This window comes from Macaca fascicularis, chromosome 4 (assembly GCF_037993035.2).
Source record: "Macaca fascicularis isolate 582-1 chromosome 4, T2T-MFA8v1.1".
Lineage (NCBI taxonomy): Eukaryota > Metazoa > Chordata > Mammalia > Primates > Cercopithecidae > Macaca > Macaca fascicularis.
In genome coordinates, this window is record NC_088378.1 from 171,495,493 (window position 1) to 171,520,251 (window position 24,759).

At 44.2% G+C, this 24,759-nt stretch overlaps 1 long non-coding RNA gene across 3 annotated transcripts in view; it reads left to right on the top strand.

Moving 5' to 3' along the window:
• The window catches only part of LOC123572869 (uncharacterized), a 30,793-nt gene extending 15,026 nt beyond the window's left edge, over positions 1–15,767 (top strand). For 2 of the 3 annotated variants that reach the window (XR_006697404.2, XR_010586581.1), the window contains one exon: positions 13,063–13,551. This is a non-coding gene — a long non-coding RNA (uncharacterized lncRNA). Of the gene's footprint in view, positions 1–13,062; positions 13,552–14,845 lie in introns of those variants that run through there. The other variant, XR_012434338.1, reaches the window with a different exon arrangement.
• Positions 15,768–24,759: the final 8,992 nt, after the last annotated feature.

The window sequence follows — 24,759 nt, forward strand, 5'->3', positions numbered from 1 at the left end:
TAAAGCTATATATATAAATAATACATGACAATGTAGTGATAACTGTTGAATTGTGTGAAGGCTATAGGAGGAATTATTGCAATATTCTCTCTACTTTTTATATATTTTTCGGCTGGGCATGGTGGCTCACACCTATAATCCCAGCACTTTGGGGGGCCCAGATGGGTGGATCACCTGAGGTCAGGAGTTTGAAACCAGCCTGGGCAACATGGCAAAACCCCATCTCTACTAAAAATACAAAAATTAGCTGGGTGTGGTGGCATGCACCTGTAATTCCAGCTACTAGGGAGGCAGAGGCAGGAGAACTGCTCGAACCTGGGAGGTGGAGGTTGGGGTGAGCCGAGATCATATCACTGCACTTCAGCCTATGCAACAAAGCAAGACTCTATCTCAAATATATATATTTCAATAAAAAGCTAGAAAAATGGAGAGGTATATCAGGCTGTTCTTGCATTGCTATAAATAAAGAAAAGAGGTTTAATTGGCTCATGGTTCTGCAGGCTGTAGAGGAAGATACAGAGGTATCTACTTCTGAGAAGGCCTCAGGAAGCTTCCAATCATGGTGGAAGGTAAAGAGGGAGTAGATGTCTCACATGGTGGGAGCAGGAGCAAGGGGGTGGGGAGGTGCCACGCACACTTTTAAACTACCAGATCTCAAGAGAACTCACTCACCATCACGAGAATAGCACCAAAGGAATGGTGCTAAACCATTCATGAGATATCCTCTCCCATGATTCAGGCCCCAGCTCCAACAATGAGGATTACATTTCAACATGAGATTTGGGAGGGAACACAGATCCAAACCACCCAAACAGAGGCAATAAAGACTATCTGGTCTAACTGTCTTGCCGCTGCCTGAACCCCCTTTGTGGTATGTCAATTACATAAAAGCGTGAACTCATGCATTCTCCTACTCTTTTAAACTTATTATTCTTTTCAAAGTTTAGTTTGTTTGTTTGCTTGTTTTAGTAAACTATCATGGTGGAGAAAAGAAAGCTTAATTTCCTTGGGAGCACTGTCTTGGAATGGGAAATCTTTTTGTTGTACGGCATTGTAAAGCTTAAATCTTTCACATGTAAAAATTATGTAGCCCTCGTTTTTCATTTTCAGGGGAAGCACAAAGACTTCATGATCCATTTAGATTTAATTTAACCTGAGATAGTTAAATAAATGCTGAAATGTTTGATTATGAGTTAAGTTGAAATATAGTTGAAATTTATTTTATTTATTTATTTATTTATTTTAATTTTGTTGTTGTTGGTTTTTTTTTTTGAGACAGAGTCTTGCTCTGTTGCCCAGGCTGGAGTGCAGTGGTGTGATCTCGGCTCACTGCAAACTCTGCCTCCTGGGTTCCAGTGATTCTCCTGCCTCAGCCTCCTGGGTAGCTGGGATTATAGGCACCCACCATCACGCCTGGCTAATTTTTGTATTTTTGGTAGATACAGGGTTTCCCATGTTGGCCAGGCTGGTCTCGAACTCCTGACCTCAAGTGATCTGCCCACTTCGGCCTCCCAAAGTGCTGGGATTACAGGCATGAGCCACCGTGCCTGGCCTATAGTCTAAATTTATAAGTTAATTGTAAAACTCTGGAAATAACTCACTGTAGAAAGGTCTTCAGTATGAACTAAATTTTAAAAACTCTTTTATCTGAGCACATTGGTGTTATTTGGCTTTGCAACCATCATCCTTATTTCACATTTACTGACTGTCGACTACATACAGGTCTAAGGGAAGAATAATGTGCCTGATTAGTTAATTAAAGGCGGTTATAAAAAGAAAACAATATAATGCTAAGCATAATGGTGCCGGGTTGGACCCCGGGGCTCATTTACCTTGGACCCAGTAACTATCATCTATAAGCCTCAGTGTACTCAGGTGGAAAATGGAGGCAATTTCAGTCCCTACTTCGAGAAAGCTGTGAGAGATTCCATGTACTAATACATTCCTGGCACATAGAATATGTGAGAGATTCCATGTACTAATACACTCCTGGCACATAGAATATGCTCTACATGTACTAGCTCTTGTTCGTTCCTGGGATCCCTGTGTGTATATTAATCCCTGTGTGTATTATAACGATGATATGGGCTGGGTGTGGTGGCTCACGCCTGTAATTCCAGGACTTTGGGAGGCCAAGGCAAGAGGATAGCTTGAGATCAGGAGGTTGAGGCTGCAGAGAGCTATGATTGACGCCACTGCACTCTGGCCTGGGCAATAGAGTGAGACCCTGCCTTAAAAAAAAAAAAAAAAAAAGATAACACAGGAACTATGTGGCAGCTATAGAGAATGTGGAAGACATGGCCCAGGCTTCTGGCTACCATCTGAGTTGAAGAGCAAGAGCTCACTCTGCACGGCACTTGCTATGTCTGAGCTCACGTGTGGCAAGGTGAGAAACTGGGTCCTGAGTGGCCTCCAGCACCAATCAGCCACACCGAGCCTGCAAGTCCCTGAAAGGAGATTTTTGTTTAAAATGAAATTCCACATGTTTCAGGGCAGGAAATTGAAATAGCGTCTCTGAAAATGATGAAAAGAAGGGATTTTAAACATGCACATATGTACGTATTTTGGGTAGCAGTAAAGATACTTTTAGTTCACAGAAGCTTACCAAATTTTAAGGACTGCAACTTTTTTTTAAAATGAGGATACCAAAAATGTGTCTGGACCTCTGCCTTTAAGTAAACATAATTGGGAGCACCTCTTCTGGCTGAATGTGACCTTTGCATACAATTCTGCATGCCTTTCCAATGGTTTTCAGCATTTGTCTTTCTTTAAAAAAAGATACAATTGCAGGAGGAGTAGGAAGGTATTGTCATTCTCGATGCCCATTGTTTGTTTTTCCAACGTCTTGTAAGAGAGAATATACTTCAGGATGGTTAGTACTTACGATGTTCCCGGTTTGTCGGCTCCATCAGCTTTGCCATGTAGGTGGGGACTTCTTTTGGGAGTTCTCAACATTGACCCAGTGGCCAATGAGAAGTATGCTGAGCATGTCTACTGAGCATGTCTACACATGCAGCTTTTCTTGTTTATCACCAGAATAGGTTTACATTCTTTTAATATATGGTTGGTTCCTAGTGAAACAAGCATTTTTTGCATAGGTGAATGCAAAACATAACAAAAAGGTGTGTAATGCAATCCATTCATTAAAGGAAAGACCAGTTGAAGTCAGAACAGGAACAAGTCTATGTCCTTGGCAAGGTTGCCAACCTTCCCATTAAGGAATCTCTTCAGGTTATGTTTTAGTTCCACATCTTAAATGTTGATTCGGGGGCACGTCACACAAGTTGTTAGAGAAAGCATTGGTTTTATTACTCAAAGAATATTGAGTTTTTGGAAATGACACATAGACTTTGGCGTCATTTTGGAAATGACACAAACGACAGTTGACCAACTAGTTTGCCTTGCATTTTTATTTTAGTTTTGTGAAATGTATTAAAATGTAGATGATGTTGTTAATTGCCAATTATTATCTCTTTTCATTTTCTAAAGTGGTTGACACTGCTGTCGAAGTTGGACTATATTGCTCATGTAGGAGCCTTCTGAGAACGGCATAAATGGGTTTTAAAAAAGCAGTGAATTGGAATGGGAATGGCAGATAAAGGGAAACACATTTTCTGCATTTTCTAATGATTTCTCACATAGTTGAACCATTGCACGTTATATTTATTAGAATGACCACCCCTCATTTAGTTTTCCTTTGAAAAATCTTTCTTGAGAATGATGGTTTCCAGCTTCATCCATGTCCCTACAAAGGACATGAACTCATCCTTTTTTATGGCTGCATAGTATTCCATGGTGTATATATGCCACCTTTTCTTAATCCAGTCTATCACTGATGGGCATTTGGGTTGGTTCCAAGTCTTTGCCATTGTGAATAGTGCTGCAAAAAACATACATGTGCATGTGTCTTTATAACAGCATGATTTATAATCCTTTGGGTGTATACCCAGTAATGGGATGGCTGGGTCAAATGGTGTTTCTAGTTCTAGATCCTTGAGGAATTGCCACACTGTCTTCCACAATGGTTGAACTAGTTTACAGTCCCACCAACAGTGTAAAAGTGTTCCTATTTCTCCACATCCTCTCCAGCACCTGTTGTTTCCTTTTTAATGATCACCATTCTACCTAGTGTGAGATGGTATCTCACTGTGGTTTTGATTTGCATTTCTCTGATGGCCAGTGATGACGAGCATTTTTCTCATGTGTCTGTTGGCTGCATAAATGTCCCCTTTTGAGAAGTGTCTGTTCATATCCTTTGCCCACTTTTTGATGGGGTTGTTTTTTTCTTGTAAATTTGTTTGAGTTCTTTGTAGGTTCTGGATATTAGCCCTTTGTCAGATGAGTAGATTGCAAAAATTTTCTCCCATTCTGTAGGTTTCCTGTTCACTCTGATGGTAGTTTCTTTTGCCATGCAGAAGCTCTTTAGTTTAATTAGATCCTATTTGTCAATTCTGGCTTTTGTTGCCATTGCTTTTGGTGTTTTAGACATGAAGTCCTTGCCCATGCCTATGTCCTGAATGGTAGTGCCTAGGTTTTCTTCTAGAGTTTTATGTTTTTAGGTGTAATATTTAAGTCTTTAATCCATCTTGAATTAATTTTTGTATAAGGTGTAAGGGAGGGATCCAGTTCCAGCTTTCTACCCATGGCTAGCCAGTTTTCCCAGCACCATTTATTAAATAGGGAATCCTTTCCCCATTTCTTGTTTTTGTCAGGTTTGTCAAAGATCAGATGGTTGTAGATGTGTGGTATTATTTCGGGGGGCTCTATTCTGTTCCATTGGTCCATATCTCTGTTTTGGTACCAGTACCATGCTGTTTTGGTTACTGTAGCCTTGTAGTATAGTTTGAAGTCAGGTAGCATGATGCCTCCAGCTTTGTTCTTTTGGCTTAGGATTGTCTTGGCAATGTGGGGTCTTTTTGGGTTCCATATGAACTTTAAAGTAGTTTTTTTCCAGTTCTGTGAAGAAAGTCATTGGCAGCTTGAAGTGGATGGCATTGAATCTATAAATTACCCTGGGCAGTATGGCCATTTTCATGATATTGATTCTTCCTATCCATGAGCATGGAATATTCTTCCATTTGTCTGTGTCCTCTTTATTTCATTGAGAAGTGGTTTGTAGTTCTTCTTGAAGAGTTCCTTCACATCCCTTGTAAGTTGTATTCCTAGGTATTTTATTCTCTTTGTAGCGATTGTGAAAGGGAGTTCACTCATGATTTGGTTCTCTGTCTGTTATTGGTGTATAGGAATGCTTGTGATTTTTGCACATTGATTTTGTATCCTGAGATTTTGCTGAAGTTGCTTATCAGCTTAAGGAGATTTTGGGCTGAGATGATGGGGTTTTCTAAATATACAGTCATGTCATCTGCAAACAGGGACAGTTTGACTTCCTCTTTTCCTAATTGAATACCCTTTATTTCTTTCTCCTGCCTGATTGCCCTGGCCAGAACTTCCAACACTATGTTGAATAGGAGTGGTGAGAGAGGGCATCCCTGTCTTGTGCCAGTTTTCAAAGGGAATGCTTCCAGTTTTTGCCCATTCAGTATGACAAAAAACCAAATACCGCATGTTCTTACTCATGGGTGGGAATTGAACAGTGAGAACACTTGGACATAGGAAGGGGAACATCACACACCAGGGCCTGTGGTGGGGTGGGCGGAGAGGGGAGGGATAGCATTAGGAGATATACCCAATGTAGATGACGAGTTAATGGGTGCAGTGCACCAACAGGGCACATGTATACATATGTAACAAACCTGTATGTTGTGCCCATGTACCCTAGAACGTAAAGTATAATTAAAAAGAGCAAGAAAGCAAGCAAGCAAGAAAGAAAAGTGTTTCTTGTAAGCCGTCGGTGCGATTGTGTTTGTGTCCTGATTTGCCAGCGCTGGAGGCCAAGTGGAAAGTGCGCAGCGGCGAAGTGGAGTCAACGCCAGCGAGAGCGCGGGGCGCAGGGCTGGGGCAGCCTTCAGGGGGCGGTGTCGCTGGAGCACCTGCGTGTTGGGGACCCGGGCAGGCCTGGGGGCTGTGCTGGGCTCCAGGCCTCCTGCAGGTAGGGATGCTTTGTTGACAGGTTCGGGCGTCCTCCCCTGAACGAATGTCCTTGCGGGCGTGCTCAGCCCCCATCCAGCCTCAGAGGCAATGGCCGGGTGTCCTGAGAACCGGAGAGAGAAGGAAGCAGAAGAGAGAGAGCTGGAAAGACTAGAGGAATAAGTGGTCGCGTCTTTTGCCATCCCAGCCTTAAACTGCAGTGTTTAAGGCCTCGTCTGCCCTGCTATGGTCACAGGACTTTTTACTTTATGTGAAAAGTGCTTCCCACGGGAGGCACAGGGACTTCGGTTCTGAAACCGATTAATGGTCTTAGAGCCCCCAATAAGCCTACTACAGTGTCTGGGTCACAGTTGCAGAGGAAGTGAGAAGCGTTTTTGACCTCATCTGAAATGGCTTCACGGAGGGTAAATCTCAAGTAGATTTTTTAAAAGGGAAAGCCTGTGGTTTGGCTGAGAAGAATAAATAATATATTCTAGATCCACGTGTAGTGACTTGGTTTAGGGAAAAAAAGAATCCGTAGGGAGAGGAACAGCGCAGAGGGTTCTGCGGTCTATCGCCCAGGCTGGCTTGCAGAGAACGGAATTCAATCTAGTTAGTTTAAGCAGAAAGGGATTTGCGGCAGGATATTAAGTGGTTTACAGACTCTTTGGGAAGACTGAAGGATCAGATTCCAGACTGATCTTTTAAGAGCATGACCCAAAGCCACCCTGAAGAACTAAAGAAACTAACGCCCCTCCTCGAGTTCAGCAGACACCAGTGGCGCAGGGAAACGGTGGCCACAGCTGCTAGCTCCAGAACCATGCCACCTGCCGGGGTTGGAAACCACCATGACAGGCGATTGATATAGTCAAGAAACTCCCCCAAGCAGAAAGCTGCTGCTAGTGCTGCCAGCTCCACAACCGTGACAGCCCTGGTATAACCCACACCAGCAAATAGGTTCCCTGGGCAGTGCTGTCGTACTCCACAAAGCCAGTCACTAGACACTGAGACCTCTTCTCACGCTTTCAGAGAGAAACCAGGTACCTGCACAATGGTGCTTGTCAGCAGAATATTAGAAACATATCTTCCTAATCTTGCACTAATTCTCCTGAATAGTGGAATCTAAATCTCTGTAGCACCCTAGATGCAAGGGAGTTGGGGAAATAAAGTAAAAACTCTAGCGTCCCAGCTCCTATAATACATGAAGGCATGCTAGGATGATGCATGGTTGCTGGTGACTCAATCCTCAGTGCACATCACAGTCCTCTGCCTGGTTACTCAACTCCCATACACTCCCCTCTTCTCATACGTAAACTTCCAAATGGCAATGATTCCCCATGCCATAAAAAATGGAATTCACTTTCTTCCCAAAAGGGGGAAGTGCCATGAGCCACTGCATCCTGTGTCTCACGGAGGTTCTATGTTCTAGATTCTGTCCTGGTGTTCACTCGAGTTCAGTCATAATCCTACATTGATGTCTTATAACCCATAGACCTAATTATAAAGTCACATCTTATATAAAACACATCCAATATAAAATGTTAAGGGAAACAGGGAGGACAGGCATGAGCCACCATGCCCAGCCATCTCTACATCTTTCAAGTCTTTGGCAGTTCATTCAGGGATGTGATGTTGCTTTTGATAACTCTTGTTAGGAAGAAGCGGTTTCAGGGTTTCCCACTTGTTCCTTCTTACCTAAATAGTCCTCACTTCCTGGGCCGGGGATGAGTGTGGGGATGCTGTAGCTGGGGTGTTTCTGCATGCATTCATAGAGTTTCTGCATAGAGAATGCTCTGCATTCGGAAACCCAGGAAATGCTACAGGATAAGTTTATAGACTTACAAGGTACATCATGAGAAGCACATGAGCCAAAACTCCACTTATCACTTGACTCCTATAACCCCAACTCTGAAAGCAGAGTTCAAGCAGCTGTTGTGTCACCTTTTGCTACAGAGCACCAGGGTCCCCCTTCTGATGTGTTTCTTAGTCCTGAGTTCTAGTTTGATTGCACTGTGGTCTGAGAGACACTTTGTTATAATTTCTGTTCTTGTACATTTGCTGAGGAGTGCTTTACTTCCAATTATGTGGTTAATTTTGGAATAAGTGCAATGTGGTGCTGAGAAGAATGTATATTCTGTTGATTTGGGGTGGAGAGTTCTGTAGATGTCTATTAGGTCCGCTTGGTGCAGAGTTGAGTTCAATTCCTGGATATCCTTGTTAACTTTCTGTCTCATTGATCTGTCTAATGTTGACAATGGGGTGTTGAAGTCTCCCATTATTATTGTATGGGAGTCTACATCTCTTTGTAAGTCTCTAAGGACTTGCCTTATGAATCTGAGTGCTCCTATATTGGGTGCATATATATTTAGGATAGTTAGCTCTTCCTGTTGAATTGATCCCTTTACCATTATGTAATGGCCTTCTTTGTCTCTTTTGATCTTTGATGGTTTAAAGTCTGTTTTATCAGGGACTAGGATTGCCCCCCTGCTTTTTTTTGTTCTCCATTTGCTTGGTAGATCTTCCTCCATCCCTTTATTTTGAGCCTATGTGTGTCTCTGCATGTGAGATGGGTCTCCTGAATACAACAAACTGATGGGTCTTGACTCTCTATCCAATTTACCAGTCTGTGTCTTTTAATTGGATCATTTAGTCCATTTACATTTAAGGTTAATATTGTTATGTGTGAACTTGATCCTGTCATTGTGATATTAGCTGGTTATTTTGCTCGTTAGTTGATGCAGTTTTTTCCTAGCATCGATAGTCTTTACATTTTGGCATGTTTTTGCAATGGCTGGTACCGGTTGTTCCTTTCCATGTTTAGTGCTTCCTTCAGGGTCTCTTGTAGGGCGGCCTGGTGGTGACAAAATCTCTAAGCATTTGCTTGTCTGTAAAGGATTTTATTTCTCCTTCACTTATGAAACTTAGTTTGGCTGGATATGAAATTCTGGGTTGAAAAGTCTTTTCTTGAAGAATGTTGAACATTGGCCCCCACTCTCTTCTGGCTTGGAGACTTTCTGTTGAGAGATCTCCTGTTAGTCTGATGGGCTTCCCTTTGTAGGTAACCTGACCTTTCTCTCTGGCTGCCCTTAACATTTTTTCCTTCATTTCAACTTTGGTGAATCTGACAATTATGTGTCTTGGAGTTGCTCTTCTCAAGGAGTATCTTTGTGGCATTCTCTGTATTTCCTGAATTTGAATGTTGGCCTGCCTTACTAGGTTGGGGAAGTTCTCCTGGATGATATCCTGAAGAGTGTTTTCCAACTTGGTTCCATTTTCCCCCTCACTTTCAGGCACCCCAATCAGACGTAGATTTGGTCTTTTCACATAATCCCATATTTCTTGAAAGCTTTGTTCATTTCTTTTTCCTCTTTTTTCTTTAGACTTCTCTTCTTGCTTCATTTCATTCATTTGATCCTCAATCACTGATACTCTTTCTTCCAGTTGATTGAGTCAGTTACTGAAGCTTGTGCATTTGTCACGTGTTTCTCGTGTCATGGTTTTTATCTCTGTCAGTTTGTTTATGGCCTTCTCTGCATTGATTATTCTAGTTATCCATTCTTCCATTCTTTTCTCAAGATTTTTAGTTTCTTTGCGCTGGGTACGTAATTCCTGCTTTAGCTCTGAGAAGTTTGATGGACTGAAGCCTTCTTCTCTCAACTCGTCAAAGTCATTCTCTGTCCAGCTTTGATCCGTTGCTGGCGATGAGCTGCATTCCTTTGGAGGAGAAGATGCACTCTGATTTTTTGAATTTCCAGCTTTTCTGCCCTGCTTTTTCCCCATCTTTGTGGTTTTATCTGCCTTTGATCTTTGATGATGGTGATGTACTGATGGGGTTTTGGTGTGGGTGTCCTTTCTGTTTGTTAGTTTTCCTTCTAACAGTCAGGACCCTCAGCTGTAGGTCTGTTGGAGATTGCTTGAGGTCCACTCCAGACCCTGTTTGCCTGGGTATCAGCAGCGGAGGCTGCAAAAGTTAGAATATTGCTGAACAGCGAGAGTTCCTGTCTGATTCTTGCTCTGGAAGCTTCGTCTCAGGGGTGTACCCCACCGTGTGAGGTGTGGGGTGTCAGTCTGCACCTGGTGGGGGATGTCTCCCAGTTAGGCTACTCAGGGGTCAGGGACCCACTTGAGCAGGCAGTCTGTCCGTTCTCAGATCTCAACCTCCATGCTGGGAGATCCACTGCTCTCTTCAAAGCTGTCAGACAGGGTCATTTGCATCTGCAGAGGTTTCTGCTGCTTTTTGTTTAGCTGTGTCTGTCCCCAGAGGTGGAGTCTACAGAGACAGGCAGGCCCCCTTGAGCTGCTGTGGGCTCCACCCAGTTCCAGCTTCCCAGCAGCTTTGTTTACCTACTTAAGCCTCAGCAATGGCGGGCGCCCCTCCCCCAGCCTCGCTGCCGCCTTGCAGTTAGATAGCAGACTGCTGTGCTAGCAATGAGGGAGGCTCCGTGGGTGTGGGACCCTCCCAGCCAGGTGTGGGATATAATCTTCTAGTGTGCCGTTTGCTAAGACCCTTGGTAAAGCGCAGTATTAGGGTGGGAGTTACCTGATTTTCCAGGTGTTGTGTGTCTCAGTTTCCCTTGGCTAGGAAAAGGGATTCCCTTCCCCCTTGTGCTTCCCAGGTGAGGCGATGCCTCGCCCTGCTTCAGCTCTCGCTGGTCGGGCTGCACCAGCTGACCAGCACCAATTGTCTGGCACTCCCCAGTGAAATGAACCCGGTACTTCAGTTGAAAATGCAGAAATCACCCATCTTCTGTGTTGCTCGAGCTGGGAGCTGGAGACTGGAGCTGTTCCTATTCGGCCATCTTGCTCCAGGTCCCCTTCTGATGTGAATGAGACCTTCTGTGCTTCAAGCCCAGACAAGTCAGATAACTTAGTGGTCTTCAAATTTTTTTCTGTATATACCCCTAAAGACAATTTAGAAAAATAATGTACCCTTCACCCACTTTTTTTTTTTTTTTTTTTGAGATGGAATCTTGCTCTGTTGCCAGGCTGGAGTGCAGTGGCATGATCTTGGCTCACTGCAACCTCTGCATCCTGGGTTCAAGTGATTCTCCTGCCTCAGCCTCCCAAGTAGCTGGGACTACAGGTGTGTGCCACCAGGCCCGGCTAATTTTTGTATTTTTAGTAGAGATAGGGTTTCATCATGTTGGCCAGGATGATCTCGATCTCCTGACCTCGCCTTCACCCACTTTTTAACTTGACATCTCACCATTTCCTGATAAGTGTAAATAGTTGAAATGGATCACAGAACATTAGAATTTTTAAAAAAGCTAACATGACAAAACCTAAGAAAGAGATCTTTTTATTGAAGATGTGCCTGATTCATCTCTATTATGCGTTTGCATAGACTGGCTTCTGGTTGTGTACATTTCCAACCTTATGTCTTCCCTACTGTCCACACGTTCCTGGTGCTGGTCACTACAGAAAATGAATATCACAGCATGACTTCTGGCCCTCAGGACCATGGGCAGAAGGAGTATTTCTAGAAATCATTTTTACACCAGAGGGGATAGCAATGACATAACCATATGTGGAAGTTACTGCACCAGTAAATACATCCTGTGAAACCCCAACTAACTTATTTATCCCAATTTAATTAGTAGACTTTCAAAAGCACCCATGGCCACTACAATGCCACCACACATGAGGAGAAGAAAGACAAAGGGGAGTGTAAAAAGAGGCATTGATCCTTAAGGTTGACAGGTCTTAGTCTTGCAAATTTTACTAAAATATGTGACCCAGAAGAGCCATTTCTAGGCCTTGGAGGTGGCCTGTGCTAGTGAAAGCCTCTGAAGATTAGGGTTCGTTAGCTTCGGGGTGAATCTACCTCTGCACTGTCAATAGGGACATTATGATAAAAATGTCATGTAACTTTGTAAAAAGTATCCACGGAGTCTAAACACTATAATGACATGCTATCCATCATCATTTACTTTAAAAATATTTGAACAATCTCTTTAATTTTTGAAAATTTTGTTTGTCTTTTTACCCTTTGAGCATACATTTCCATTTCATTTTCTTCTCAGGATTCCTTCATGATGTAATGTGTGTGTGTATGTATATATGTATAACTATACGTATATTATATATATTTTTTAGACAGGATCTCACTTTGTTGCTCTGGCTAAAGTACAGTAGTGAAATCAAACTCACTGCAGCTTTGAACTCCTGGGCTTAAGCCATCCTCCCACCTCAGCCTCCTGAGAAGCTGGGGTTACAGACATGCCACCACACCCGCTAATTGCTTTTTCGTTTCTTTTGTAGAGATAGGGAGTCTCACTTTTTTTCCCAGGCTGGTCTTGAACTCCTGGTCTCAAGCAATCCTCCCATCTCAACTTCCCAAAGTGCTGTGATTATAGGTGTGAACCACTGTGCCCAACCTAATGTATATTTTTAACAGCTTTATTAAGATGTAATTTATATATTGTACAATTCACATAAGTGTGCAATTGAATGCCTTTTAATATATTCACAGAGTTTTACATCATGACCACAATATATTTTAGAACATTTTTATTTCAAAAGAAGCCCTACACCCCTCAGCTATCATCACCCTGGCAATTGTTCCATCTCCCTCAACCCCACCCAGTTCTGGGTCACCATTAATCCACTTTCTGTCTCTATAGAATTGCTCACTCCAAGCATTTATATGTAAATGGAATCATGCAGTATGCTGTCCTTTGAGACTGGCTTCCTTCAGTTAGTATAATTTTTTCAAGGTTCATCCTATACTTATGCTTGAAACATTTATTAATCACCCTTTTCTGCAACCAAAAATGTATGTGAATAGAAATTGTAAAGTGTTCTTTATTTCCTGTGACCAAAAGACTTTAGGAATTTAAAGTGTTTTCTGGGTCAAGCCATGATTACAATGGTTGTTATCATGCAACTAATGAAAACAACATAAATGTTATAAACATTGCTAAAACAATCATGTTAATTCAAAGAGTGAAATATTATTGGAAATGTCTCACTTACATGATAAGTTTTTAAAATTTTCTCTCTCTCTCCCTCTCTCTCTCTCTCTCTCTCTCTCAGGCTCTCACTTTGCTGTCCAGCCTGGAGTGCAGTACTGTCATCTCGGCTCATGGCAGCCTCAAACTCCTGGGCTCGAGCGATCCTCTCACCTTAATCTCCTGAGTAGCTGGGACTACAGGTGCGTGCCACCATGTCTGGGTAATTTTTAAAGTTTTTTTTGTAGAGATGGGATCTCCCTATGTTGCCCAGGCTGGTCTCAAACTCCTGGGCTCACGCGATGCTCCCAAAGTGCTGGGATTACAGGTGTGAGCTACTCCGCCCAGCTGGAATTTTCTTATTTTAAAAATGTATGACTGAATCTACCACTGCCAGATGGTTCTGCCTGGATTCTTTTCCTACTTTTCATGCTTCATAGGTGTAACCTCTGGAAAGCCTGATCACAAAATTAAGCTGATGGGAACAGGAAACGTTTGTTATAGAAATGTCCGTCAATTCTCCCAATTCTTTCCTCTTTTTCTTCCCCAAATCACCTAGCATTCCTTACCCAGGTCCCCACAGGACTCCTCCTGCAGAACAATGCCTCTTTTGACAGTAGATAGAGATATCAGAGATGAGGTCATTATTCAGCACATGTCGTTACTCGCCAGCTCACTATCATATACCTGAATTCAGAACATCCAACATGGGCCGAAAGCCAGGCCCCTTTCTTAGCAGAAAGTACCATGAGGCAGGGAAAGCTGGAAAGGGCTTTCCAGCTGGAAAGGGCCTTGCGTGGTTATCAGGACAGGCTGTCCCTGTGTTTGGCATTTGAAGGTTTCTAAACCCTCGTGGAGTAATTTTGGGAAGGCTGAGGGCTAGTGCTTTCTTTTATAAAGTGTGTGCTTTTGAACTCTTGCCTTGAGGCAAGAGTGTATAAAGGAGGCGAGGATCTGGAAATTCATTTCTCTAAAGTTATGCGTATACATTTGGGCCCAGGAGTTTGAACACCACCTAGCCGAGGGAGCTGAGACTTTGATTCCTAAGACTCAGTCCTACGACCCCTCCTGATACCAGTCTCGGTGTTGGTTAGGGTTCAGTTACAGAGCAGAGCAGAAAGGGATTTATTTCAGGATATTAAATGGCTCATGGAATCACGGGGAAGGTGAACAAACAGGCTCTAGCCTGAGCTTCCTAAGGGACTCCTGGAGTCCTGTGTAGCGAGGAAGGTTAAGGCTCTTCTCTGACGACTTGGGAAGCTGTTGCTGCGGCCGCTGCATCAGACACCCCGCCACGGCCCTGAGCCAGGTGGGGTTTAGATTCCCAGCCATGTGTAAAGGCGGGCACACCATCCACCCTGCCAGTGGAGTACAACCTGGCAGGCAGCAAGAAGGCACCAGGATTTTTCGGAGTTAAGTGACTGTGGTAAGTAGGATGGGCTAGAAGAAGAGTGAACGCTGGCTGAGCTTGCTGTGGCTGTGAGAGTGTGCAATCCCGGGAGGGAGGCAGGGGCCAGGGGCCACCACAGGACCCAGGGTGCAGGGTTTACCTACAGAGATCACGTGGACCAAGTGTGCCTGAAGCGGTGCTCTGTGTGGGTACAGAATATGACAGCAGTGTTTGCCAGTCCATTTCACTTGCAAGGGGTGAGTTCTATGCCTACTTATTTCCAAAGACTCCGCAAGGTAACTTTGCGGTTCTTCAAAGACTCTTGAGTGGGCCAGGCACAGTGGCTCACGCCTGTAATCCCAACACTTTGGGAGGCTGAGGCGGGCAGATCGCTTGAGCCCAGGAGTTTGAGACCAGCCTGGGCAACAAGCAAAACCCATCTCTACTAATTTTTTTTTTTTTTAATTTCTTAAATCAGGCGTTTGAGACTGACCTGACCAACATGTGAAACCCCATCTCTACTAAAAATACAAAATTAACTGAGTGCACACCTGTAATCCCAGCTATTCAGGAAGCTGAGGCAGGAGAATTGCTTGAATCTGGGAGGTGGAGGTTGCAGTGAGCTGAGATCGCGCCATTGCACTCCAACCTGGGCAACAAGAGTGAAATTCCATCTCAAAAAAAAAAAAAAAAAAAAAAATTAGCCGGGCCTGGTGGTGCATGCCTGTAGTCCCAGCTACTTGGGAGGCTGATGCAGGAGGATCACTTGAGTCCAGGAGGTTGAGGCTACCTTGAGCTATGCTTGCACCACTACCCTCTAGCCTGGGCCACAGCGTGAGACTTGGTCTCTAAAAAAAAAAAAACAAAAATTAATTAATTAAAAATAAAATAAGATAAAAAATTGAAAACAAAGACCATAAATGCCATGAGTTGATTTATGTTTGTTTTCTCTAAAATTTTATTCCCAGCATAGGGAATACATGCAGAAGAGGTGCTTAATAAATATGTACTGAATTAACGGATAAAATGAGGGTTTATAATAAGAACCTAGATTCCTTGGAGGGTCCGTGAGAAGGTTTTTCTTTGTGTCTGAGTGACAAATTGTCAGTCCCAGGGTGGTGCCAGAAGTAAAGCTGGGTCATTGGAGGGTGATTTTGACAATGTCTGAGATCTGCAGAGAAGAGGCGGATGTTTTGATCACGTAGCCGTCACTGCTCATGACATCAAAAGTCACGATGGCTTTAAAACTACAATCTAACAGCAACAAGAATTTAATGAGGGCCGATATGTGCAAGATACTATAGTAAGTGCTTAATATTCATTATCTCATGTAATCGTCACAATAGGCCTTGGGGTAGCTTTTATTATTCCTATTTACAAATGAGCAAACGTTGTCTCAGGTAGGTAAGTGACCAGCCCAAGGTCCTTGGATTAGAGCCTAGTTGCATTTTTACTTGAGCCATTTACTCAGCCACAGAATAGGAATATTGGAAGGAAATCCAGAGAACTTGGTGATATGGTTTGGATCTTTGTCCCCACCCAAATCTCAAGTTCAATTGTAATCCCCAATGTTGGAGGTGGGGCCTGGTGGGTGGTGATGGGATCATAGGGCTGATTTCTCATGGTTTAGCATTTGGTACTGTATAGTGAGTGAGTTCTCATGAGGTCTGGTTATTTAAGAGTGTGTGGCATTTACCCCCTCCTTCTTCCTCCTGCTCTGGCCATGTGAGATGTCTGCTCCCTGTTTGCCTTCCACCATGTCTGTAAGCTTCGCACCGTGCTTCCTGTACAGTCTGGAGAACTGTGAGCCAATCAAATTCCTTTCTTTAAAAATCACCCAGTCTCAGGTATTTCTTTATAGCAGTGTGAGAACAGACTAATATGCTTGGGCTCTGGACCCAGCTCTGTGCTGCCTTCCCTGGCTTGGTGGATGTCGCCAGCCTCTCTCCTGCCCTGCCCACACAGAGAAGTGTACTTCCCAGCCACTGCTGGGGGACAGTCACACGGCCAACTCTGCCCAACAGGCAGTGAGTGGAGATGACTTGTGCTGTGTGTGGGTAAAGCACTTTGATCGTTGGTTGCCTTCTTTTCTCCCACCGTGAGATGGAGGAGACGTGTGTCCCCCAACTTCCCAGATGAGAAGGCCATGTGCTTTGATGCTGTGGCTATAAGATGGCAGAGCCTCCATCCTAGGTCCCAAACGGGGCTGTAGAGCAGAATTCCGTGCAACCCATATTGGATACCATGTGAGCAAGAGCACACACATATGTTGAGGCACTGGGATTTTAGGATTGTTTGTTGCCATAGGTAACCCAGGTTATTGTGACTAACGCATTTGGCCCACTCTTGTTAATCCTCTGAGTATCGGTTTTGCCATATGTAACTGATGATAATAATATCTATCAGTCAGCTATATGGGGGCTGTTAAAAGAGATAAGGGAGGAAGTGGTTCCTTGCAGGTCTAACATTCTCCAGAACCTTCTAGCTTAGTGATATGGCATGCTCTACAAATAGAGTTTTTTTCATGGCCATTGTATTTTGTGCTTAAGGTCTTAAGTTCTGACTCTCAGTATTCGCAGATTTGATGACAAAGAGCCAGAACTAAGGATGCCCAGGGCTTCCTGTGGCTTCGGGCTGGGATTTTTCCAAGCTTCTGTCAGAGGTCAGTTCTATGGTATTTTGAGAAAGGTGTTGCAGTGAGCCTTGTTTTTGCCTCTCCCTACCCTCGTAATGCAAAACGTGGGAGGTGTAGACCATTCCCAAAGCTGCCCTGTGGGTTATTAAATAGTGACTGCAGGCAGGGCTGGTGTGGAAGACATTTCTCAAGCTCCCTAATATTTTTATTCTCCCCTTCTTGGAAATAAGGGAGGATTACATTTCTCCAACCTCCCAGAGACTTGCTTTGGCTAATGAGGTGGGAGTGGCAGGGACACAGGTCACTTTTGGGTGGAGGCATGGAAGAGCTGCTGGGAGATTTCTGTGTTCTCTCTACCCGCAGCAGCGAACTTGAAGACTGTCTGGGGAGATGGCCATGACCTCAGATGGTGAAACTCTGTCAGCCCAAGTCTCTGACTGGCTGAGGTGAGCAGAGCACCGTTCTGCAGAACAGCTGTGGACATGTAGTGTAGGCAAGAAGTCAACCATTGTTGTGTTGAGCCATGGAGATTTGGCCGTTGGCTCCTATTGCAGAATAAATTAGTTTGAACTGGCTAATTCCATTAGGACTGAGACAAAATAGCAATATTAGACCTCTGGACTGGGAGGCAGCAATCTTGGATTTTAGGTCTCACTGGGGGAACCATGGACTTGGTCTCCCTGGGCTTCTGCTTCCTCATCAGTAAATAAAGGGAAATGAACTACATTTTCTCTCAATCATCTGATAATTCTAATAGTTTCTCTATTTCTCTCTCTCTCACTTACTCTTTTCCTCTCCTTCTCTCATCCATCCCCTCACCCTTCCACCCATCCATCCATCCATCCATCCATCCATCCATCCATCCACCCATTCATCTACCCACCCATCCACCCATCCGTCCATTCACCCATCTACTCATCCATCCATCCATCCATCCATCCACCCACCCATCCATCCACCCATCCACTCATCCATCCATCCACTCATCCATCCATCCACCCACCCATCCATCCATCCACCCATTCATCTACCCACCCATCCACCCATCCATCCATTCACCCATCTACTCATCCATCCATCCACCCATCTACTCATCCATCCATCCATCCATCCACCCACCAATCCACTCATCCATCCACCAGCCCACCCATCCATCTACCTATCCACTCATCCATCCACTCTTCCACCCACCCATCAGTTTATTCATCTATTTACCCATCCTTCCATTCACTCATCCACACACGCATCAATTCATCTATGTCTCTATTTATTCATCCATCCTTATTTTAAAGACAAAAGCAAGTGACTGAATCATGATATTTTCACAAAATTCAACTCATATTTTACTTATCATCGTATACAAAAGTTACCTTAAAAGAAGAAAGCAAACTTGTCATGAACTTTTCCTTAGATGACATTATTTCTGAGAGGAAGAAGAATCCGACATTTTCATTGTGAGAAAACCTTTTGTTTCTAAGGTGGGCCTTGCTTCATTTTGTTTGCACATAGAAAGAATTAAATAAGGAGCTCTTGAGTTGGGGTCAGACAGCTGGAAAAGGTATTTAATCAAACATATTCTAATCAAAATAGCTTTGCTTTCCTTCTTACATCAATTTACTGTATCAAAAATAAACTTCCTCTTATTGAAACTTGATTCCTGACAGATGGAGAAAAAAGGGTAGGAACCTGGAGAAAAGATCACAACTGAGTGACTTGGCAACCTTGTGGTGAGAGTCTCCATCCAAAAGGGCAAACAGGCAAGAAAATGAGAATGAGATTTACAGAGAAATTTATATCATGAAAGCAAAGATTGGTGCAAACCCACGTGTATAATCATGTAAAGAATCTGGCAAGGAAAACATAATTCCTCTCCTGTAGAAAGGAGAAAGGGCCACAGGCTAAGATTCTGGGTGAGGAGGAATCCCTAGACAGAGAGGAAATTTTGCTGTTTGTTATCAGGTAATAGATCATGCTTCACTTGGAACAATAGCTGGGAAGATGGAAGTTTATTGGAAAGCTGGCCAGATCTCCTGAGGTAGAAACTCTCTCAGGTAGTGACTGTCTTTTCTTTAGTTAAGATTTGGCTTCATTACATATAAAAGAAAACCCCCAGTTATGGTGACTTAAACACACAAGTGTTTGTTTTGTTATCAGGTCTAAATGTAGGCATTCCTGAGCTGGTATGGCAGCTTCAAAATGTCAGCAGAGACCCAGGCCCCTTCTGCCTTTCCGATCCCACATCCTTAGTGCATAGCTTCCATTGTCAGGGTAACCTCATGGTCCAAAATAGTTGATGGGGCTCCTGCCATCATATCTGCATTCCAGACAGAAGAAAAAAAGGAGCCATGAAAGGGCAAAATGGCGTCACTACCCAACTGAATTAGCTCTCATTAAGAAACCCTCCCCAAAGCCCCACTAGTACTGTCTCATTGGCCAGAATATAGTTATTGGCAATACTTAGCTGTAAAGGAGATTGGGAGATGTAGTTTTTAGTTGGCCAAGTTGCCACCCCCAAATAAAATCAGGGTTCCGTGACTAAAGAAGAAGAGAAGAAAGGATATTATGAGGCAACTAACAGCTTCTGTTATGTTGTGTTTTTTTTTTCATCTATTATCTATGAGATGACTATTGAGCTCAGTTATATATTCAGAAATCTTAAAGCATACTCAGTTATCCACAGAGAAAATGGTACCTTGGCTCTAAATTCTAAAATTTATCATTTAATTGACAGAAGTAGGCTGGTGTTTCCAGAGTATGTTCTGAAAATACCTAGTTTCATGGGCTGTCAGTAGCTGTCAATGGTGCAATCTGAAAAGTCAATTCTAGTGACAAGTAAATCTTAAAGTAATTTTCACAAGTCTTTAATGTGCTAATGTGTTTTGTGATTCTCCACAAACAATGTCTTCCCAAATCATCTGAGTGTTTTCTCCCTGAGCATTTCATGAAATTATTGCTCCATAGAACACATGGCCTTGGAAGACCAGGTCTCCCTCCCTCCCTCCCTCTCTCCCTCCTTCCCTCCCTCCCTCCCTCCCTTCCTTCCTTCCTTCCTTCCTTCATTCCTTCCCTCCCTCCCTTCCTTCCTTTTTCTTCCCCCCACCTCTCTCTCTTTCTGATCTTTCTTTTCCTTCCTTCCTTCCTTCCTTCCTTCCTTCCTTCCTTCCTTTAGTTCTTTCTTTCTTTCTCTCTTTTTTTTCTCTCTTTCTTTCTCTCTCTCTCTCTCTTTCTAGACAAGGCCTTGCTCTGTCACCTAGGCTGAAGTGTAGTGGTGTGATCAAGGCTCTCTGTGGCCTACACATCCTGGGCTCAAGCAATCTTCTCACTTTAGCCTCCTGAGTAACTGGAACTACAGGAGTGCCACCATGTCCGGCACTTTGGGAGGCTGAGGTGGGAGGATTGCTTAAGACCAGGAGTTCAAGACCAGTCTGGGCAACATAGTGAGACCCCCATCTCTACAGGAAAAAAAAAAATTAGCTGGGTGTGGTGGCCTTGGCCTTCCAAAATGCTGGAATTCCAGGCATGAACCAGCCTGCCCACCCAGGTCCTCTGTTTCTTTGTAATATTGCTAATCTACTGTAAGCAATCCCCATATGTTTTCTAATTGCTACTCAAGTAGTTGGGTGATTCTGATCATTTCACAAGGGATCCAGAAATAGCGAATTTTCACCCTATGATGAAAGATAGATTGGATCCCATGGGATGGAGGAGAGGCTCCTGCCCCCAGCTCCCTCCTCTGCTCACACTTCAGGTTTCTCTGTGCTCAGGCTTTCTATTCACAGTCCTGCCCTATCCTAGGAGTTGGGGTCCCATGAGTCTTCCTCCAGGATGATGCATTCTCCAACAGTAGTTGAAGAATGTATGAGGTAAAGTTATTTCCAAAACGTATCACACCACTGTATCATTTATGTGAATACAGAATATTCCAACACAGGCCGAAATGCTCAGCTTCTCAAAACAGCCTCACCCTTCATAGAATTGATGTAGGACGGGGCAGACGGGGTGTCCTGGCGCCTGTTTAATTGTTAACTAAGGCTCTCCGTGTTTGGGAAGGGTGGGGAAGATGTCACTCTTTTGGACAAAAAGTACAATAGGGCTTTCCAGGGGCTGGGGCAAGGGGAGCTGGGAGTTGGGGTTTAGTGGGTGCAGAGTTTCAGTTTGGGAAGATGAGAAGGTTCTGGAGACGGATGGTGGTGATGGCTGCAAAACATGTGAGTGTAGTAATGCCACTGAACTGTGCACTTAAAAATGGCTAAGCGGGCACGTTTGATGTTACATGTATTTTACCACAATACAAATGCAGATGAAAAAAGAGATGGCTTTCTTGTGTGGGGTGGTGATCCCTGGCTTGTTCGTGGGAAAATGTGTGGACATGGAGGATCAGGAAAGGGCTTTCTTCTTGCCATCTTTGTCAGCCTGTGTTTCTCACTTCCCTGGGATCCGGGAGCACAGAGTGCCTGCTGTCGACTTTGTCCTTGTGCTCTGTATACCCAGGGGCAGGTGGGGAGGGTTGACAACAAACATTTTTTTTTTTTGAGATGGAGTCTCGCTCTATTGCCCAGGCTGGACTGCAGTGGTGCAGCCTTGGCTCACTGCAACCTCCACCTCCGGGTTCAAGCAATTCTCCTGCCTCAGCCTCCCAAGTAGCTGGGATCACAGGTGTGCACCACCACACCCAGCTAATTTTTGTATTTTCAGTAGAGACGGGTTTCACCATGTTGGCCAGGCTGGTCTCAAACTCCTGACCTCAGGTGATCCATCCACCTTGGCCTTCCAAAGTGCTGGGATTACAGGTGTGAGCCACTGCGCCCGGCCTAACACATGTAATTTTAAGGGCCAATCAGGTAAGGTTGATTAGTGAGTTGGTGGGACATTGGGGAGGGCGCACTTGTGTTTCACAGGTGACCACAGCCCTGCCTGTTGATTTCGATGGACACATTTTCCAAAGCACTGCACTGGCTGAGTTATACACATTGTTGCTAAATTGACTAAATAGGCCTTGAGTTTGTGGCCTCCTAGTCCATGCATACATGCATTATTTTATTTTCTTCACAACTTCACAAAGATGGCATTATTGCCGTGGTTTGGTGAAGAAGCAGGTTCAGAGAGAGGAAGGCAGAGTGGACGTTGGAGTTGGGCAGACCTGTGTTCACATTCCTGCTCTTGCCAGTGCTTGGACTCCACCAGAGGCAATAGGACCTTCCGATTTTAGTTTTGTTCCCACAAAATTGTGGGTGCTCTCCTTGTCAGCAAGACAAGGAGAAGGACAGCCAAACGGGGGGTAATCATATTTTCCTTGAAAGGTGATTGTGACTGGGCATCGTGGCTGAAACCCCATCTCTACTAAAAACACAAAAATTAGCTGGGTGTGGTGGCGCACACCTGTAGTCCCAGCTACTCAGGAGTCTGAGGCAGGAGAATCACTTAAACCCAGTAGGCGGAGTTTGCAGCGAGCCGAGATCGCGCCACTGCACTCAAGCTTGGATGACAGAGTGAGACTCCATCTCAAAAAGGAAAAAAAAAAAAGATGGTTGTAAGGATTAGAAATAATGCTTAAAGCACCTAGTACAGTTTGCAGAACTTAGTAGGTCCTCAGTAGGTAGTACCTGAAACCATGAAAACAAGTTATAAGTTATATTTTCAACAGGATCTTTTCAATACAGCAAAACATCTGGATATTGAAAGTACACTGTGTCAACATGGTTTAAATCTTCATACTTGCGAACATCTGGAGAGTTTAGCACTGTGCAGGCTGAACTTGGGTTCAGTGGAGTCTTTGGGGTCACATAGTAGTAAAGAGAGCTGGCAGTGACCCTGGACTTGATATCCAGTCATGATTTCTACTGCAATATGCCAGCTATGGAAGTGCTCTCGCCTCTTCCTCCGTGGCAGCCGCCGAGTGAGTGGACGGAAGTGCCTTGGGAGATCACCCCATGTGTGTACACATGTCGCTGGATGCTCTGTGAATGTGCGAGCCTTCAAGACATATGGTTTCAACATTGAAACCCTAACATTGAAAGTAGGCCTGCTGTCTCTGTTGGCCCATCAGATCACTTTTCTGGCGATCTTTCTGGTGTGTCGGACGTCAGCCAGCCAGCCAAGGCACAGGGAGCTCCCTGGGACTCTCTCGTTCTCACATAAGGAAAAACATTCTGCACTCCTTGTCTTTGTTCAAGTCCAGCTGCCTGCTCTGGAAGAGGAACCACAGGCCTTCCAGCTCCCTGGCTCTGAGACCTGGGCTCTTACAAGCATTTGATCCAGAGGCCCTGAAATTACAAGGACAGAGTTAAATATATCTGCACAGAACTTCCCCAGGCCTGCCTTGATGCCTATACACATGTGTCGTCATAGTTGTAATGTAAGCATCCTCTCTCCATCTTTCTTCACCCTCAGCATCTCCGAACCTGGTTCACGCATGTGAAAGAGCATTCCAGCAAAGCTCAGCCGGTGGCTGTGGGTGAGGGGACTGGGGAGCCAGCAGAGGGGCCCAGCAGAACCAGTGCCCGCAGGGGGATTTGAGGCTGGAACACAGCTGAGCACAGCACTTGCCAAGGCATGTTCCTCACAACACCAGCTGTGGGGAAATTAGCCATTCCTATCAGAAAAAGGAAGACATAACCTTGATCCAGTACGTTTGGGAAAGCATGTTTTTAAGCCCACCTTGTTTGGGGAGATACTTCTTTCAGGCCAGATTATTGATGAGTATGGGATGGACGTGGGCCACGGAGGCTCTGAGAAGACCAACCCAACCCAGTGTTTGACCAACAAAGGGAAACTCATCTTAGGAAATGAGTGCACGATTCACATCTGCTAAGCCTTGCTGTGCGCTTCATCCGGCGACGTCTACACTCCAGCACTTCTGCCCTCCGGGGGCTGAGGGCGTAATGAGGTCAGGTCTGCACACAAGGGAGACAGCAGCCTGGGGCAGGGGCTGCAGTGAGGTGGGGAGTTAGGGTGTGTTCCCAGCCCTCACTCCTTTTCTTCAGTCTTCATCTATTCATTTATTTTGTAAATTGTCATCACTAAGGTCTATTATTTTTGGTTTAAAAATTCTTGCTCTATTATTAAGTAGACATAAGTAAGTTAATTTCTCAAAGCCGTGACCACCAAACATGCACGTTGACAAACAAAACAAAGCATGGCAGTGATCAACCAGCTATTCGGAGCCTAATTCACGGCCTATTTGGATCCATTAGCCCTCAAAATAGATTTTGGCCAAATGAACAGTCTAGCAGCTACCTGCAGACGAATCAAATAAAACAGATAACTACCAGACCTACTCTGTGCCTTGCAGACAATGGGAAAATCCATTACTTCTACCATAAAATAGATCCAAAAATACTACTCGCTTCGTACTGAAAGTTCATGTGCGTCTTCAGAGGGATATGTGAGCTCCTGTAGCCTGGTTTCAGTGCAACCTATTATCACCACATAACTCCTAATAATGTTCCCAAATAATCCTCCCTAGTCTGTATGAAGCACTTCCTCCCACAGTTTCCCTTGGTTTGCTTCCCTCGGTTTTATACGATGCTGGCCACCCAAGTGCCTGGAATCCTGCCTCAGCAACCCAGAGGAATGGGCTTAGGACAATTTTGAGGTCTCTTATTTTTATAAAGGGCACAGTTGGTACTGAGAGGAGAGCCAAATTGTTTCCTTTTTTAAGCAAATCTTCATTTCTTCCAGACCACTGAAAGCTATTCTTTAAAAAGGGGTTATTTCTTTGGCAGTATCTGTAATACCTTGGTGTGTCTATTTTTCAG